Source organism: Scylla paramamosain, chromosome 6, assembly GCF_035594125.1.
Source record: "Scylla paramamosain isolate STU-SP2022 chromosome 6, ASM3559412v1, whole genome shotgun sequence".
NCBI classification, from domain to species: Eukaryota; Metazoa; Arthropoda; class Malacostraca; order Decapoda; family Portunidae; genus Scylla; species Scylla paramamosain.
In genome coordinates this window covers 23,397,447-23,404,496 of record NC_087156.1, presented here as the reverse complement: position 1 = coordinate 23,404,496, position 7,050 = coordinate 23,397,447, and the positions used below count along the sequence as shown (strand labels likewise).

The window sequence follows — 7,050 nt, the reverse complement described above, 5'->3', positions numbered from 1 at the left end:
CTTCTTTGTACTAATTTCATCTTTGCTTATATTATATGTTACAGGCAGGTGTAGAAGTGGAAGGTTCCAGTGATTCACGAGTCTCCGGAGCTCAAGAGGGAGAGAAAGCTGCCCCGCCCTGCAGGAAGAGGTGCGTGAGTACAGAGATAATTTGTACGTGATGTAAGGTCTGTACAGTTTATTGCATGTATATAACGAGACTGTAAACCTGCTCAGGCACCCTGCCCCCTTTATATCCTTCCTGGTGAGGGAGGGAGGAAGACAGGAGGAGGAGGTGGTGGGGGGACGAGACCCATTGCTTTCCTGAATTTAAATGAGCGCGGGTCTCGAGTTGTGGTGGTGGTGGTGGTGATCCTTACCGCAGGGAGCCACACTCCTGCCTCACATGGTGCGCTGGGAAGGGAGAGAGACAGCCCTGGGTGGGCCTTGGGCTTCTTGCGTATATTCTCGATGCCTAACAACACGAAGATGGTTCCTACAGAGGCGTCTGTGCTCGAACGAGTATCTGTAACTGCAGCTGTCCTTGTGTTGCGTCCCCTGCGTGTGAAGTACGAGTAACTGAGAGTGACGATGTGGCGGACTGACCAGTGTGGCGGTGTAATCAAAGGCTGGTGAGTGAAAGCATTTTTTCGTGCGGCCTCAGCCTGAGCACTGACACCATTGAGAGCCGCCATCAAGTCATGCGTATATTTGTTTTGGCTGCGCACTGGGCACACCTAAATAAACCTGAATGAATATGTAGAAACATAAATTTACCAAGGAAGCACTCCCTAATACAGGATTCTATTTCTAAATATCTACAAAAAAGCGAGCAAAGAATATCCTCTGAATTCATATGAAAAAAAGAATACATATATATCCAGCTATGACTCTTGCTATACAGCCACACTAAAATATATGTTGCACACAAAAATAACCCAGCAGTGTTTCCCTCTGTCATACAGTAGGTCAGGTTTCCTCATATCACCATGCGTACCACAACTCGCCACCAGCATACCACTCACTCACGTTTTCACTTGCTTCCCCTTTCAGTGCCGGTGTACAGTTTCCCCACATTATTACTTGTTTACCATCACACTTCCACAAAGTCAGCCTTCTATTTCTGTGGGCGAGTGAAGGCAACATTTGATCCTACAGCCCCATCAGAAATGGTCTCCCCTGCACCATCCTCCAGCTGTGACCTTCCCTTTGTGTTGCCAAGCTTCCTTAGTGCCTCCCCAAAAATCTCTTGTGCCCAAATGACAATTCAACACAGTGAACATCAGTATTAGCGCTCCTTCCTACCTACCTAAATAGTCGATGATTGGGTAAACACACACACACACACACACACACACACACACACACACACACACACACACACACACACACACACACACACACACACACACACACACACACACACACACACACACACACACACACACACACACACACACACACACACACACACACACACACACACACAGATATAATGTACAACGTCCATTACTTCAGCCTTCATGAACATTACTTTTAAATATCTATAAGTTTTCCGAAGCGTTACTTAAACTTTGACTGACTTTACTGGTATTTCTCTTTCACTGCAGTGGTTGTGTGTGTGAGTATTCATACATTAAAGCTCCTCACACCGCTTTTGTTTGATTTCATTCAATTTTTTAATGAACGTGTTAGGCAGTAGGTTGTCACAAAAGACTCATGTTTGTCTCCCCTGTTAGATGGAAGCGAAAATTGTGAGGAAACCATATTATACTTTAATAATTTCTGTGTAGTGAGAAAGGGAAGGTTATCCTGTTTTGATTTGCTTTGTACCGGAAACTGCCAGAGATAAAGATCTGTAAGGCCGCGGCGTGCAAGTGTCTGCATGTGACCCGCGAGGTAGCATGCTCGTTCTCACCAATAATGCACAACACTTTGAATTCTGGGTTTTAGACTCCCAGAACCACAGACATGAAAATTCTCCGTGCTGCTGAATGCACAAGTCGATATATGTTGGCTTTCATGTCTTGCGTATCGGGAAAATATTGCCATGCCAGACACTTGCTTCCTCGCTGGAATTCGTCAGGAGTGTTGTCTGCAGAAAGCGACGTGAACAGTAAATCGTCATTTGTATTTCATAGGAGCTCAGATAAATTCTTCCTTGGTGTAACAATAGTTTCCAAAGGCTCCCTTGTTCTTGAAGGGCAGCTTTATTCCATACCTGTGCACGCCTCGCAGAGTTGCCTTAAACTTGTGTCTGCTCAAATAATGGTCAGCCCTGTGATGGCCAGCGAGACGCGGGTATTACAACTGTAAGGAACTGCTGAGCCTTCATCTCACCCTCATCCTTCTTTATTTTAAACTCTGCACTATTCTTGATAATAGTGCTGAGTTATTACAGTACGGATCCGTGTGTGTGTGTGTGTGTGTGTGTGTGTGTGTGTGTGTGTGTGTGTGTGTGTGTGTGTGTGTGTGTGTGTGTGTGTGTGTGTGTGCGCGCGCGCGTGCGCGTGCGCGCATACGTGTTGCACGACGGCTGGGCCAAACTTGACAGGGGCACAAGTCGTCAAAATTTCGGAAGCGCCCCTTAAAGATGCCCTGAAAATAGCGATGGAAGACTTTAAGGATCCAAGTATTAAAGTTAAATCTGGCCTGCAAGCGACCCGTTAATGGACCCATCTCGTGGGGAGGATAAACAACGCTTCGGGGAAAACCCTAAAACCTTAACGATGTTGTTTGTTGAGTTTCCTTGGTCGCGGCCACCACGTCCCGCCGCGCCGCGCAGCGCCTCGCCTTACTTTCACTTCGGAAACGTGCACGAAACTTATCAAAGTTTAAATTGACCAAAACCACGGGATAATTTTTAGCCCAGCCCAGAAGCTGCTCTGTCGGCATCACAACACACGTGCGATCAATCACTAGCGCCTCCACCCTTTCATCCGCAACTTTTTACAGCCACATGGAAATCGCTCTTTGAGTCAATTTGGCAATTGACGAAGGAAAAAAAAATATCCCCAGTGTGAAGGAAGGAACCTCGTATGTTCCTTTTTTTCTTTTTAGTTGTTTCAGAGATGGGCAGAATGAACAACACATCCTCTGGTTGGGGATGCAAGCTTGAGGACAGACGAAAGGTCATCACCGGAGGGACAAGATATTCTGAGGTGAAGACAGGTAGCGGAGAGGGAGAAGCATTGCTCCTCTCCTGATAAAGAAAAAAAAAAATTTGGCGGGGGCGTTTGCCAGTCACATGCAGAATCACCCGCCTGTCCACGTAACAGCAAGAGGTACAGGATGTAAGCTGGCCACTGTGTTGTGTGAGTGGTCTCTGTCGTACACAAAGATCTGTCATTATGATCTCTGAGCTTTCCATAAGAGGAACGGCTGGCTGTTTCGCGAGAACAGCAGACGACCATAGGTGAATAACACACACACATCCACCCACCCACCCCCCACACACCCACACACCCACCAACCCACACCAGAGCGAGTGGTTCTTCAGCCGGGTGTGCTCAAGAAGCTCTTAGAGATATAAAAGGATAACGAAAAGTTTGCTGCTGAATACATGAACCCTCAGCCTGGCAGGATCAATTCTCTTCCAGTATTGAGTTTCAATACTCCCTGAACTATCTGATAGTGACGTGCAGATACGATTTATTAAGAAGCGTTGCATTGCTCACCTTCGTGTTTGAGGACTTCTGCTCGTCCCTGCACGAGGTACACTTAAGTAAGTGATGTACCACAAAAGATAACTATACGGTCTTGAAAACGTTACTGTAAATCCTTCCGCTAAGTAGGGCACCCATATCCCCAGTCACTCCCTTTGTCAAGTAAACCCCCTCCGTCCACGAGGAGGGACAGGACTAGGGGCCTTGAATCAAGGGACGCCGGAAACACCGCTACGGTAATAAGAGGAAAACATATATGTATTTCGAAACCGTCAAGAATCTCCCCCAGGCGGCTGGGAGGTTCTCAGTTACTTCTGGAAATAAGGGGGACTAATTAAAAGATATTTCCCTGGTGGCGAGGATGGGGAGAGTCTCGGGTTATTCTCCAAGTGAGCCCACAGCAGCCCCCCTCTTCCCCCTTCCCCACCACCACCACTCACCCACACGAGCGAGAGAGAGAGAGAGAGAGAGAGAGAGAGAGAGAGAGAGAGAGAGAGAGAGAGAGAGAGAGAGAGAGAGAGAGATCCCACATACACACACACACTCTCTCTCTCTCTCTCTCTCTCTCTCTCTCTCTCTCTCTCTCTCTCTCTCTCTCTCTCTCTCTCTCTCTCTCTCTCTCTCTCTCTCTCTCTCTCTTGCTCTGTCTTCCCCTCACCCCAATCCCCCTCTTTTCCTTTCCTTTTAGTCTTTGTTGATGCTGTTTATTCAAGTCTCACTGAATATCGAAGCATCAAAAGGAAGCGAAATGGGTCTTTGTGGGCTCCAGGTTAAGGATGAAAGTTTTGAGATGGAAAACTGTTTGCTAGAAGACCGGAATTTCCTCTCATCCCGAGGACTCCGGCACTCCTTTGTCTGGTGTTTGAACTACGCCTCTTTCATACCCCACCAGGCACCACAAAAAAGCTCACAGACGGCACTTGTAGCTTTATTATACACTTATTCATGCTTTGCCAGTTATTATTTCAGGAGCGCTCCCGACCAACCCGAGCCGTGGTTTATGAAGTTAATCTCGCCACACAAACTTGTGCCTTAAATTCATACGCACCAAATTCCTATGTATATAAAAAGAAAAGGAACACATAGCTTGAATGCACCAAGATAATACCTACATACATAAATGAAGAGGTACAGTACATGGGGAAATGATCACAAATGCATAAGGGAAATGAATAAGTGAGTGGATGAATGTATATGCAAAGAGCGGTGAAGGGATTTTGATGGGTAATTTGTGAGGTATGCTGTGTGCCATAGATATGATAGGTGAGGGTGTGCAATAGACCAGAGTATATGGATGTTTAGGTTAGGTTAAGTTTAAAGTGGTAGAGTCTACTTGGTTAGTTTGTTTAGTTTAGTTTAGGTTAATTTAAGTTCCATTTAGTTGGAGTGATACAGTGTGCAGCGTGCAGGAGAGCATGTGCTTGGCTTGTTATGGTTAGGGTAGGTTAGGTGAAAGTGATAAGGTGTGTAGCAGGTAGGAATGTGTCATTTGTTAATTTCGGTTAGTGTGGTAGAATGAGTAGCAAACAGAGGAATATGTGTATGGTTAATTCAAGTCAGTTAGCTTAAAGTAAAATATAGTGTGTGGAGCGACAAGAGGGGGTGTGTTTGGTTAGGTTAGGCCAGATCTGGTCAGCGTGGTAGGCTTTGCAGGAAGCAAGAGAGTGCGTGTTTGGTTACTTTAGTTAAGTTAAGGTAAAGCGGTAGTGTGTGCCGCGAAAGGAGGGTGTGTGGTAGGGTGTGTAGGGGGCAGGAGTGTGTTTCGTCAAGTTAAGTAAGAGTGGCAGGGTGTGCAGCAGACAGCAATGCGTGCGTCTGGCGCTGGCTTGAGGCTCCTTTCCGGCTGAGTGGTCTGAGTGGGATTGGTCGTCCATCTTTGTTATGTTGCAATTAGCAGGATCGCCGTGTCTGTTTATTGTCTGCATTGTATATGCTGCCAATTGGGGGATTTCAAGGGTTTTAATTATTATATTGTTTTTTTTTATTTTTAAAGTTTTAAGGTGATGTGCAACTCTCTCTCTCTCTCTCTCTCTCTCTCTCTCTCTCTCTCTCTCTCTCTCTCTCTCTCTCTCTCTCTCTCTCTCTCTCTCTCTCTCTCTCTCTCTCTCTCTCTCTCTCTCTCGTTGCTTGCGTGGTGGCACCGCTCAGAGCCGCCCGTCGCCACCAGCTGAGTGTGGTCGTGTGGTGCAAGTTACTGGTCTGTGCCCTGGCAGGGCCGCTTAGGGGACACTGGGCTTGTAGCGAAGGGAAGGGCTAGGGGGCTGAAGTAGGGGGAGCGATGGGGGTAGGCGTGTGGCTGTGGCCTGCGTGCCATCTTGAAATAAGTCTTTATGAAACCCAGTCTCTAACAGATTGAATCTAGGAAACAGTCTTCAGTTTGGTATCGTCATCTTCTGTAAAGTCAGGAGGGAAGATTTAGTACACTTAATGTTCCATAATACGGTGAGCCGTGGAAAAATATTTTAGTAAGCGTTTTCAAAAATTTCCATGAGTCAAATTTTGGGCAAGAGTTAATGCAAGCCTCGATGACAGACGAGGCGGCGGCGGCGTGTTCCAGAAAGGCTCCCCATCGAAGGGAAATATTTACCTCCCTTTAAAATTATAGCTTGGTGGCTCCTGAAGGCCCTCTCCGGAGCAGTTTATGAATAAAGTATAGAAACAGAGTCCCGGACGCGCCGCTGCTGCCTCGTGCATCATCCTTAACTGCTGGCCGGCCCGCACGTGTGCCGTGGCCGTGACGCCACCCGGAGGCTCCTTGCTGAGCCGGGTATCTGTCCTTACTTTATCGGCCTGGACGCCCATGTCAGGGAGCTGCAGCCTCGCTAATATTTTGTATGTCGCCGCGGTGAGTCACTGCGTTACATCATTTCCAGTGAGAGGAGGCGGCGGGCCAGCAGCGGCAGCCCTTGAGTGTGCCGCTGCATCATGTACCAAGGCGCCCTGACCTACACAATGCCTGCCACCATGTAACACTGCCGCCACCTCAACCTGAAATCAATACCACTCATAAATTACATCGCAAAAGATATACTGTTTCTTTGGGGCGTCCCTACTGACCGCCCCTTTATATCACGCCACAAATATCTTCTAACACGCCCTCATTGATCGTTAACTAAATGAACCCCGGCGGCTGAGTCCTCGCCCTGTTAGGCGCCACTGGCCCCTCTAATCCCCACTGCCGCCCACAGACCGCCGAGGCCTTAACTGCTCGTTGACGTGACGCTGTGATAACATTATGGTGACCTCGTAGCGGGAGGATCAAGTCACATTTTTCCACCGTAACACCTATAACTTTTCCCTCGCCGCCGCCTCGTCCTCTTTCACCTCCCTTCGCCGTCGCCTCACGCCTCCACCGCACGCCCTCGCTCCTGATTACGAGAACCACGTCTATATTTTCTCGGTCGAT

General features: G+C 47.7%; 1 long non-coding RNA gene across 3 annotated transcripts in view; it reads left to right on the top strand.

Moving 5' to 3' along the window:
- Positions 1–7,050, top strand: part of LOC135101118 (uncharacterized) — a 178,367-nt gene that overhangs the window by 28,894 nt on the left and 142,423 nt on the right. For all 3 annotated transcript variants that reach the window (XR_010269039.1, XR_010269040.1, XR_010269038.1), the window contains exon 3: positions 45–130. This is a non-coding gene — a long non-coding RNA (uncharacterized LOC135101118). The remainder of the gene's footprint in view (positions 1–44; positions 131–7,050) is intronic.